The sequence below is a fragment of the Papaver somniferum genome, chromosome 11 (genome assembly GCF_003573695.1).
Source record: "Papaver somniferum cultivar HN1 chromosome 11, ASM357369v1, whole genome shotgun sequence".
Lineage (NCBI taxonomy): Eukaryota > Viridiplantae > Streptophyta > Magnoliopsida > Ranunculales > Papaveraceae > Papaver > Papaver somniferum.
This window is the reverse complement of record NC_039368.1, coordinates 76,067,591-76,080,648: the sequence shown is the minus strand read 5'-3', so window position 1 is coordinate 76,080,648 and position 13,058 is coordinate 76,067,591. Positions and strand designations below refer to the sequence as shown.

Sequence of the window (13,058 nt, the reverse complement as noted above, 5' to 3'; positions counted from 1 at the left end):
TAGGGTGCTATTTACGGCACGTTGGCATGTTTTGGCATGCTGCCACAAAGTGGCACGTTTGGCGTGGCTGAGTGGCATGTTGGCATGCCGCTCAACTTATTGGCGCAACATGGCACGTTTGGCATGTTGGCGCGGTTTTTGGAAAGCCAATTGTCTTTGTGACCATCTGGCGTAGTTTCCCCTTTTTTCAACACTGTGGCATGTTTGGAGCAACCTGATTGGTTAATAGAAGAGGTCCGGCCAAGCATGGGCGTGGCCACACTTCTAGTGTGCGTGTGGCGAGTTAAGGCGACCTGATTGGTCGATGGGGAAATAAGGTCGGTCGGGCAACATGGGGCGTGTCCAATTGAAAATGGCGTCGGCTGGCCTAAGGAAGGGCCACACCTCCCTTTGGTGCTGCTCCTATTCCGCGACTCCTTTCCATTTCTTGTTTTCTGATTTTGAGTAGGATTTTGCACCTACTAATCCATGGCGGATTAATTGCTTAGTTCGCCTAAGCTTAATTTTGACCAACGGGGTCTAATGTATTGCGCAAGGCGCAAAATCCTAATTTCTGCAAATTAATCAAGGTAATATTTGAATCTTATGAATTATCACAAAATTGATTGAATTCTATGTGTTGACACAGAGTTCTTTAAGTTTATTGCCAGAGAGCGGTATGCTTTCTGATTGAGTACTTTTATGCAAGGACCTTAACCTCGATACTTGGAAATCCGTGCTACTCTGCTGCGAGTGAACACAAATTGTCATGTCATATCAATATTAAGGGTTCAGCCGGGAAACATATCACAGAAAGTATTCAAAGAAACTTATATTAGTTGAATAATATGGGCATGGTGCCGAAATTTATAAAATATCTGGGATTATTACTACATGCACCATCACCACACCATATTTGGCAATGACAACAATGAGTTGACGAACAATAGAAGTGACAACGATAGTCTATAAACAAAAATTAAATTGTAGTGGTGAAATTTTCAGCAAAGAGATGACTAATCCTAAATAAAGCATTGCTTTTAGCATGACAGGAAGAGGAAAGAAAAGGGGTTGTACCTTGTCCCATCACAGATCCGCTGGAATATGGTGAAGGTCCACCGGACAAATGCATTGGTGGATAAGGGATTCCGCCAGAAAGGTGGTTGCCATATTCATAATAATATGCTGAGCTCCCAGAATATCAAAGCTGGTCAAGTAGAGACCACGGGATCCCCTGATCAGTAAGAGCGAAAATTCCCAATTCATTGCATGCCTTTAAAAGTTCATGAGCAAAACATTAAAGCTAAACAAGCCTTCTTATCCCCATTGCTTAATAAAACTAAATTGCAAAAAGAACTCTACAATAAAGAAAATCAAAACCCAAATTCAAAACAAATAAGAAATTTAAACTAAAAATATGGAAATCACAAGTAGATTCAAATGTCCCAATGAAATCATACCTTCCATTTCCTTTTCATAGAAACCAATATACAAAACAGACGATGAAGTATCCAATGGTTTTTCAAACTTAGGTAATTTTTTAGCTGGTCCACCTTCTAATGGCTATCAAACAACAAAAACAAAGTTAGGGTACTTAACCATCTTCAAAATTTAAATAAAGAAATCTGATTTTATTAGTTTTCAGATCGATTGTTCCGATTATCTCAATGATTTAGAAGAAAGGGTCCTTCACCTTGTAAAAGAAATTGTCGATTTCTAACCAAGATGTTCAAACGAATCTCATCAAGAAGGAATAGAAGAAGAAGAAGAATTGGCTGCTCTGCTTGCTCGGTGAAAAAGGAAGAGAAAAGAAGATAATGCGGTTGGACTGGAGAGGGAGAGTCAGGTTACATAAAGATATACGTAGGGTAGAATTATCTTTTTTTTCGCATGTATAAGCTCACACATGTGACTTAACTGGATTTCTAATAAAATGGGGCATTTTTCCAACTTTTTAAATGTTGGGGCAGATTTCCAACATTGCACCCAGTTTTGGGGCATTTTTCCAATTCTCCCATACTAATATTTGGGAGGAAACATGAAGCCTTGTGTTACCCCGCACACGAACTCTTGGTACAGTATTTTACTAGCAGTTTCTAATAGTAACATGGGCTGGGCCGTTACTAAACGAGGCTTATTTCGTAACCGAACTTGAACAGTTACTAAATTTTCGTAACTGAAATTTCCAGTTACGAGTTAGTAACGGGAACATGATGGTTACCAATTTTAGTTCCTAATCACAGAATATGGTGTAGTGCATTATGGGTAAATTTCATAAGAAAATATTGAGTTGCTCAATAAGTGCGTCAGTGAAGAGGTTGAACACTCATCACTTTTACATGGCTCCGTTTATTTACAGAGTGACGGCACATTAAATGCAAGGTTTTACAAATTTATCCCTGAACTAAAAACCACCATCAACAGTTGGTTAGTTGAAAGTCCGGGAACTTAGTATGCATACCCGTATGCGTACCGACATAAAGTTCAAGTCCAGGAATTCAACTGAGTTTGGAGGTATGTGTACCTTGAAAAAGCGGGGGTCTAACAACCACACCCAATATTTAGCTTAGCAATCTGTATGGACAAACTCCAATATTCTTTCTAGAGAATCAACTAGACAGTCATACTCAAACTAGATAAAAGTACATCAAAGAGTTATATATCTCTTTCTTGATTCAATTCTTACTCAAGCAAATAGAAGTATGCGAGTCTAATTGAATACAAGATAAAACACTTGAACGGTACCAAATAAAGTATCAATCAATTTCAATCAACAACCAAAGGTCGGAGTTCCAATTGACTGATTCAAACGCACAACCTGTGATATTTCTATTATATAACAAAATATAATGCGGAAAGGAAATAACACAGACACCAGAATTTTGTTAACGAGGAAACCGCAAATGCAGAAAAACCCCGGGACCTAGTCCAGATTGAACACACACTGTATTAAGCCGCCACAGACACTAGCCTACTTCAAACTAACTTTGGTCTGGACTGTAGTTGAACCCCAATCAATCTCACACTGATCCAAGGTACAGTTATGCTCCTACGTCTCTGATCCCAGCAGGATACTACGTACTTGATTCCCTTAGCTGATCTCACCCACAACCAAGAGTTGCTACGACCCAAAGTCGAAGACTCTAATAAAAAAATATGTATCACACAGAAAAGTCTACAGTAATAGATAAATCCGTCTCCCACGAATATACCTACGAGTTTTGTTCCATCTTTTGATAAATCAAGGTGAACATGAACCAATTGATAATCAGGGCTTATATTCCCGAAGAACAGCCTAGTATTATCAATCACCTCACAATAGTCTTAATCGAAGCAGCGAAAAAAAATATTGTGGAATCACAAACAATGAGAGGAAGATGTTTGTGATTACTTTTTATCTTGCCTATCGGAGATAGAAATCTCAAGCCAATTATTACAATTGTACTCGTACGATAGAAACATCAAGATCAGATCACACAACTACAAGAAAATAGTATCGGTCTGGCTTCACAATCCCAATAAAGTCAGTAAGTCGTTAACCTGGTTTAGAAGAAGAAACCAAAGGTTAAAGGAGAATCAACTCTAGCTTAGCACAACTAGTATCACACAAAATATGTGGGGATTAGGTTTCCCAGTTGCTAGAGTTCTCCCTTATATAGTCTTTCAAATCAGGGTTTGCAATCAATGTTAGCTTGGTAACAAAGCATTCAATATTTACCGTTAGATGAAAACCTGATTAGATTCAATCTAATATTTATCAACCGTTAGATCGAAAACATAGCTTGTTATACACAAATGAAATGCACGTTTGTAGGCTTGTGTAACCGTACCCAAACTTGTATATTAGTTGGTTCAACAATAGTTAACCAAATGGTTAGACATATGATCACTTTCATATCAACCATATTCTTCTTCATCATAACTAGTTCAAATGACTCAAATGAACCAGTTAGAGAGTTGTTCAATTGCAAGGAAATCTTATGTACTACACAAGACACAATTGAAGCAAAAACGATGTGATTCACTTGAATCGGTTCATGAACTATATAGCCACGGTTTGCAATTGAATTCCTTAGTTAATATGAATAAGTTCACAAATATCGTTTTTAGATATAACCTACTCAAGTTCGCGGACTGGGTTCGCGTACTTAAGTTCCCGGATGGAGTTTACAAACTCCAGCAGAAATTCTCGGGTTTGAGAACTTCGCCAGTTCGCGGAATGAGTTCGCGGACTTACCTCCCACACTACTCCGGTTCACTTGATCAACAAAGTTCGCAAACTTCGGTTCAAGGAATAAGTACTTATACATATATGTTTTTCCACAACAATGCTTGTATCCTCCAATGGTTATATAATCTAAACTCTCATTTCAATCATTGAAACATTCTCAGAGGACGTTATATAGTTGTTATTCACAAACCATTTTCCGTCAAAGCAATTTTCAAAGTGATTGAAACATAACATGACTTTCGTCACTAGGTAAAGATGAACTTGGCTAAAGCGAAAGCTTACCAACACATATTTCGAGAAATAGATAGGCGAGATAAACTCGGCTCGAAATACCAAATGTATATAATCTAAGTCTATATAGTAAAATGACTTTTTGTCTCAAGATAGGAGATAAATAGACTTTTGAGTGATAGATAAGTTCAAGTCTCCACATACCTTTTAGTCGATGAAGATCCACCAGTTCCTTGAGTAATCCTTCGTCTTCTATGATGATTGCCATGGAGTTCTTGAGCTCAACTACACTTTCTATCCTAGTCCGAGACCTTAGCTATAGTAGACTAGAAATAAAGACTTATAGTTTTGATCACTAACATTGACAAACATGCTTGAGATAGCAACACATGCGAGTTCGACCGAGCAATGCTCCAACAATCTCCCCCTTTGTCAATTTTAGTGACAAAACTACCAATACATATGGAATACAAAAAATATATAAATAAACTTTTGTAGCTCCTATTCCACATGCCTAATCTTCAACATTACTCAAAATATTCGTCACTTCCAAGTACCCCAATGATCCCAAAGGTTGTAAGTTAGCATCATCGTTGTTGAAAATCCGTAGCTACAACAACGAGAAAACAAGAGTTCTCAATCATTGTTATACAATGTCATAATATCATTACACAGCATCAAAGTTCAATTGTATCACAACTTTAACAACAATACTATGGTGATATGTCACTCCCCCTTAGTCAATACTCCATCTCACATGGAAACCACTTCCCGTTACATATTGATTCGAAAACCATATGTATTTGTAGTGTGAACTACATATTAATTCTCCCCCTTTTTGTAAATAAAATTGGCAAAGGTACAAGAACGATATCCTAATGAAATTTTCGAAAGAGACATTTCATGACCAAAAGAAAGCATATATCATCTTATTTAGATGCAATCACAAAGCCGAAGCTAAAAACGCATTCATCATGGAGTCTATAAAGATACAAGATAGCCCCTATAATATTCCACAGCCGAACTCCCCACAAAAATTGTCAATTAATCACAAGTTCAATTAAGAACTCTCCCCCATTTGATGTCATTCCCGAAAGAACAACAAAAGCGACCTTAATTTCGAAAGAAAATAAGGATTTCTTTGGACATAACTAATTACATACAAGTATGAATTTGAATCCAAAAATACTCAATTAAATTAACCAAAAGAGAACCTATGATTTGTTTAATCGGAAGTGCTCAACATAAGTGAATCTTATGGAGACTAAAAAAATACTCAATTAGATTAATCACAAGAGATCCCATAATTAATATAATCGGAATACACAACCAAACTAATCACAAAAGTAATTAATTTAGTTGGTCATGCTCGACATAAGAAAACTTACGGAGCAACAACTAAGCTAATCATAAGAAAATAATCAACTCAGTCGATAGTGCTCAACATAAGAAAACTTACGGAGCCTCACAGTGAAGATTATGGATCAGGGAAGATCAATACTGCGGAATACACAAGGATTCATTCTATTTTTCATCACTATTTCACAATGACATACAATAGACATAATCCTTCTAAACAAAATATTTTAACCTATCTTCCATCAATAATTGATATAATAGGCCTAACTTTTGTTATTTGTCAAAAGTCCATTCATTCTTTTATCAATATGTGAATATCGACTTACGAAAGACTTTACTTTTGACAAGGTACGGGACAATCATAGTTCACGAACGCAAACACACATATCCCATAACACATTGCAATATGTAAAATCATAAATTAATACTGCAAAAATCATCTTCTAAACAACTTAGAATTTAAATAAATAAATCTAAAAATATTGAAGATGAAAACGTTTGGAAATAGCTATGTGTAACCACAATCATTGCTATTCCAAACTCTAGTAATCCTTCTCAAAAACAAGAATAAATTCTCATAAGAAGATTCCTAGGCATCAAGACAAACTCGTAATGCACATATAAGATAATTTGTCCTTAGAGGGTAGAATCAATCTTTTTCGCCCGGATTTACACCAAGAATATCTACCAAAGGTGTAGAAAAAGATTTTCTTAACAAAGAAGAACATACAAAGTCATTAACGACCATGCACCATAGTTCACATATGATTGTGAACATTCAATAATCCCATAGTAATGCGTGTTACTTCCCATTCTTGAACTTCCTTCTTTGTGATTCACCAACAACATTCTTTTAAAATCTACAAATGAGCTTAGAAGAGTAGCACTCCACGAATAACAAGTGCCCAATTCCAAGAGAAGTGGAACAAGTGCGACGAAACGGAGCAAAACACTCAATAACAAGAGAAGGGACAAAAACCAATATTAAATCGTCCAAATACAATAATTATCATATCCATGTTTAATAGAATTCAAAAATAAAGTGAATGCAAAAAGAATGAGGTCATTCCGAATTCGGACGAAGAAGTTACGGCCAAAACAAGTTTACCGAATATCGACGTCTACAGGCAAGTATGCATACGAGTTTGCAAACGAATTTTCGTGACCTGGAGCAGTATGCAAACATGTATATGTACTTAGTCCCTGGATTTTTATTTTAAATGATGGTATGCACACCAGGTATGTGTACCATTAAGTCCAAACATCCCGAACTATTATTTTCAAACCTAAACATTTAAGAACCTTAAACACAGATCAAGTTAGGTAGAAATGAACGATAAGAAAGGTACGTGGATCATTATAAAAACACAAAACTTGTTCAGATTTATAGACATACCTTTTTAGAAGAATCCAATCAAATTCTACAGCCTTACCGAACATAATCTGTGATCCCCAATTCTCGTGCTTCCCTCACTGTATACATAACAGGGCATTCCTTGGTGAGGATGCGCTTACAACACAATCAAGTTACGTTGGGGTGAACAATGTCTTGATTACCACTAGTGACCTTTGGATTATCATGAAAGATATCACTTTTAGAACCTTTCACATCCAATTCCATTTTTCCAAAAAGCTTGTTAAGTTCCAACATCATGGATACTGCCTTCTCCATAGTCATGGAATTTTCTGAAATATCATTCCTTTTCACACTCAAAGCATCATTGGATTTCTTTGGTACCGACTTCTGAGTGCGTTTAGGAATAACCGAAATCTTCTTCCCATTACTCTCTTCAAATTTCTCGGAAGAGAATTGGAGTGACTATTCTTTTTCAAGTTAGTCTTTCTCCAATTGGGAGCATCGGATCTTGTCTTAGTCTTTACGAAGTTATCCTTTTGATAACCATTACGATTGTGAAAAGGATTCGTAGACGTTTATAGGCAAATCTAGATTTATCACAACACTGATTCCTTTACCTAAAGGTTGGACAGTCACAACCTGTAGTGTTAAGGGGATTAGTCTTAACATATGATCTTGGTTTCACAACTTCTTGTGATGCCCAAACAAGAAAATCATGAAGTTTTTCATTCCTCATACGGAAACGACATCTCCTTTCCAGGTGACCTTTATTTCCACAATAGTGACAAACATAAGGAATGTTCTTACCTCAATCCGTGTGTGCTGACTTTGGAGGTTGATATACTTTGCTCTTTTGAACCTTAACTTCCGGTGAAGGTATTTCACTTTTGCCATCAGTGGAAAACTTTTGTTGAGAAGCATTACTATCCTTGACAAATTTTACCTCTTTGCTAGTACTTGGAGCATCTATTCCCTTATAGCCCAATCCTCGTGTATCACGATGATTTTTACTTGCTCCTAGCATACTGGTTAATTTTCTTGAACTAGTATTGAAATTTTTCAAGTCATCTTCCAACATCTTGATTTTATCAAGGGCGGCAGTTAAATCAGCCTTAATGCATTTTTCTCGAGCGAGATAAGCGCTTTCTCTGTCGTCAAAACTTGCTTGTTGGGACTTAATCCTTGCTTCAGATTCTGCAGGTTTCTCTTTCAAGAAACAAAACTTTTGATAAAGATTATCACATTCAGGTGACTTCATACATAGTTTTTCCTCAGAATCCTCGAGGATCGATTCATTAGAACGATTAGAAACATAAACACCTGCGTAACATCTTCTCAATTTCTTGTTTTCTCGACAGAGAGGAGTCAGAAGAGGAGTGACATGAGAAGTTGTCATCTTCTTCTTTTCTAACAAATTCAAAACCTTCACATACTCAGAAACTTCCTCATCAACATCTCTATAATATCTGAATCACTTTCATCAGAAAGTTCATCCAGCTATTCTTCTAGGCGTGTTTCCCAGACTTCAACAGGTTTTACATTAAGAGAATATTTAGATACTGACCTAGATGTGACAGTCCTCTCCGGTGAATCCAAGCTTTGAAAATCATGTGGTAATTTATGAACATGTACGTTATTATAGATAGACTCGTCCATAATAAGATCGCTACAAACACATACTGATAAGGTCTTTAAACGTATTTACCTGCCCTGATACCAATTGACAAAGCGAGGGTCTAACAACCACACCCAATATTTCTCTTAGCAATCTGTATGGACAAAATCCAATATACTTTCTAGAGAATCAACTAGACAGTTATACTCAATCTAGATAAAATTATATCAAAGAGTTATATCTCTCTTTCTTGATTCAATTCTTACTCAAGCAAATAGAAGTATGCGAGTCTAATTGAATACAAGAGAAAACACTTGAACGGTACCAAATCAAGTATCAATTTCAATCAACAATCAAAGGTCGTATTTCCAATTGACTGATTCAAACGCACAACCTGTGATATTTATATTATATAACAAAATATAATGCGGAAAGGAAATAACACAAACACCATAATTTTGTTAACGAGGAAACCGCAAATGCAGAAAAACCCCGGGACCTAGTCCAGATTGAACACACACTGTATTAAGCCGCTACAGACACTAGCCTACTTTAAACTAACTTCAGTCTGGACTGTAGTTGAACCCCAATAAATCTCATACTGATCCAAGGTACAGTTATGCTCCTACGTCTCTGATCCAAGCAGGATACTACTTATTTGATTCCCTTAGATGATCTCACCCACAACCAAGATTTGCTAAGACCCAAAGTCGAAGACTTTAATAAACAAATATGTAACACAGAAAAGTCTACAGTAATAGATAAATCCGTCTCCCACGAATATACCTACGAGTTTTGTTTCGTCTTTTGATAAATCAAGGTGAATATGAACCAATTGATAATCCTGACTTATATTCCCGAAGAAAAACCTAGCATTATCAATCACCTCACAATAGTCTTAATCGACGCAGCGAAAAAAGATATTGTGGAATCACAAACGATGAGACGAAGATGTTTGTGATTACTTTTTATCTTGCCTATCGGAGATAGAAATCTCAAGACAATTATTACAATTGTACTCGTACGATAGAAACAACAAGATCAGATCACACAACTACAAGAAAGTAGTATCGGACTGGCTTTACAATCCCAATGAAGTCTTTAAGTCGTTAACCTGGTTTAGAAGAAGAAACCAAAGGTTAAAGGAGAATCGACTATAACTTAGCACAACTAGTATCACACAGAATGTGTGGGGATTAGGTTTCCCAGTTGCTAGATTTCTCCCTTATATAGTTTTTCAAATCAGGGTTTGCAATCAATGTTAGCTTGGTAACAAAGCATTCAATATTCACCGTTAGATGAAAACCTGATTAGAGTCAAGCTAATATTTATCAACCGTTAGATAGAAAACATAGCTTGTTATACACAAATGAAATGCACGTTTTAAGGCTTGTGTAACCGTACCCAAACTTGTACATTAGTTGGTTCAACAATAGTTAACCAAATAGTTAGCCATATGATCATTTTAGTATCAACCATATTCTTCTTCACCATAACTAGTTCAAATGACTCAAATGAACTAGTTAGAGAGTTGTTCAATTGCAAGGAAATCTTATGTACTACACAAGACACAATTGAAGCAAAAACGATGTGATTCACTTGAATCGATTCATGAAATACATAGCCACGGTTTGCAATTGCATCCCTTAGTTAATATGAATAAGTTCACAAACAACGTTTTTAGATATAACCTACTCAAGTTCGCGGACTTAAGTTCCTGGATGGAGTTTACAAACTCCATCAGAAATTCTCGGGTTTGAGAACTTCGCCAGTTCGCGGACTGGGTTCACGGACTTAGCTCACGCATTACTGATCGAATTTTAGATAGTGGTAAAAGGTTGTCGTTCACTCGGACTTGATGAGATTGATTTTAAGAATTAATAAACTAAAATAAAAGAAAAATATATGTATAAAAAATTGTCACGGAATGAAGAGAGTTACCGGGACTAGGATTTCGTCGAATTCATAACATAAGGTTCAATTTATTTATTCTCAACAATGAAAGCTCAATAAATAAAATCAACATGGACTCTGATTTTTCCAAGGTAGATTCTCAAAAGATTAGTTGTAAATCCTAAGCATGATGTATCAAAACATTTAAGCTAAGCATACATCATCAAATTAAATGACAACCAATTAATTCAAATCATATTTCAATTAAAATTAACGCAAAAGTCTTAAAAGAATTAAATAATTTTACCCAAGTATGAAATCGTCTTCATCCGTCGTCCCAGTGTTGGGGTCTAGCTCCACATGGTGAAAACACACTCAAAAAGATAATTCATTGCTTAAAAAGGTGTTTTTATTGAAGAATTATAATCGAACATGGATTCGTAACGCTTTATGGTTGTTACAGAACCTACTGTTACAGAGAAGAGATGACAGTCTATTAAAAAGAGTGATCTATTCTTCGTCTTCTTCTTCAACCGAAAGTGCGGCAATGACGTCTACAACTTTCCTTTCTCCGGCCTAAACTCTCTGCCGTGTCCACCTAACACTCCATGCTCTTCTAAGACATCCCAACACCTTATTTATACTCGACAGCTCCAATCAAACCCCATAATAATTACAAAATATTTTCTTTTATTCCCATGTTGGTTACGGGAATATCTTCCCTGATTTAGGTACTCATGCGATATACTCCATCTTAAATCTCTCCAACTTACTTTTGCACATCCCTTGATCGAGTTAAACACAGGCCAGACATCGGAAACCCCACATAAAACTCGAGAAGGAGTTAACAGAACCCGTGTAAAGATCAACACCGGTTTCCTCTCCTCGTTCTTTCCTTTCATTCTTTACGGAATCTATGTCTCAAACATGAAATAGACTACATCAACTGATGAATAACACACGCCAGAACTACAAAACTAACTCGGAAAATCCCGAGAATATTTCATGTACGCATGTATACCCTGTTTCTCTTCTTCTTCCAAGTGACTCCGTTTCAATCGAATCCAAAGATATTACTAACCCTGTTTTGGTAAAACAAGCCATAGTCAATCCATCTGCGCAACAAAATCTCCAAGAATGTCGCCCAATATTAATCCAGGTAAATACGCTGTAAACCAATTTTGAAGAAATATTTTCCCGCCAAAAATGTTACTTCACGAGGATGAAGATGGACAACGCTTAACCGAATCCAATGTGTGAATAACAATGGGTGTCGAATAGTAAAAAAGGTGACCTATATCAAATAAGGTGCCCCTTAGTAATTGAGTTCCCTTTATCCAAAACTGGGGACTGTTTAGCAAATGTCCTCCGGAATGACTTTAACAGCTTTTCGAGCCGAATATTCCAAAAATGTTTATTTCCCAAAAACACCTACAAACACACAATACACCATAATAAGTATAAAATTGAGTACCAACAATACAGAAAATTAAGGACAATTTAGACACAAAAATGTGTTTATCAAATACCCCCAAACTTATTATTTCCTAGTCCTCGAGCAAATCTAATCTAGAAAATAAAATCCTAACTCACCAGGTGACCCTAGTGACCGAGTTATAAACTCGGGAGGGTTTACCAGAGATGTACCCACAAAACCTTTACTCCAGACCCTAGCTATCTATGCAGAACCTTGGAAGGCACTAAAGAATCTCCTTGGTTGGCATACTCTCATTGACTACAAGAGGAAGTACCCTGATGCGAAATTCCAATTATTGTACACGAGTTTGCAGTCAAGCATACTAAAATTCATATATAAGTGACAGAGCTCTACTCAGATAGTTTCTGGACATCATAACCGGAGTCAACCAATCACATGAAAGATTGAGAAGATGGATGTAGAGAAAAAAACGTAGATGGTTTTAAGGTGAACGGTGTTTCCCATATCTGTATGAAGGCCTTTGCCAAGATGAACCTATCCTAATGGACTGGGATATCGGTCTGACTAATATCAACAAAGCTGGCATATACAAGGGACCAACGGGTGATAATCCTAACTCTAGGTCAACACAACTGGCATATACAAGGGCACCAGTGGTCGACTTTATTGAATTTATTCAGGTTGGTCTGATGGTCTGGTCTCAATTCTTTTTTCTTTTTTTTTGGTATCTCAAGCACTCTATTTCACCCTAGCAATGGTAACAACTTGAATCGTGTGCCCCACCAAATCACTTATAAGAAAAGAAAAATAAAAACAGAAGGTGAAAAGGATTCAACGAGATATGGCAAAGCTACCATTTTTTTCTAACACCTGAGCTCTGTGCTTTTATGAATAGACTCTATTTAGATGTTTCCATCCAACTCATATTGGTTCCTCAATTCCTACAACCAAGATA

The 13,058-nt window shown here is 36.5% G+C and overlaps 1 long non-coding RNA gene across 1 annotated transcript; it reads right to left on the bottom strand.

Annotated features, from left to right (window-relative positions):
* Positions 1–809: 809 nt before the first annotated feature.
* LOC113320331 lies at positions 810–1,803 on the bottom strand. The gene is made up of 3 exons (XR_003346038.1): positions 1,673–1,803; positions 1,440–1,542; positions 810–1,213 (listed from the first exon to the last, which is right to left on the bottom strand). It is a non-coding gene; the product is annotated as an uncharacterized LOC113320331 (long non-coding RNA).
* Positions 1,804–13,058: the final 11,255 nt, after the last annotated feature.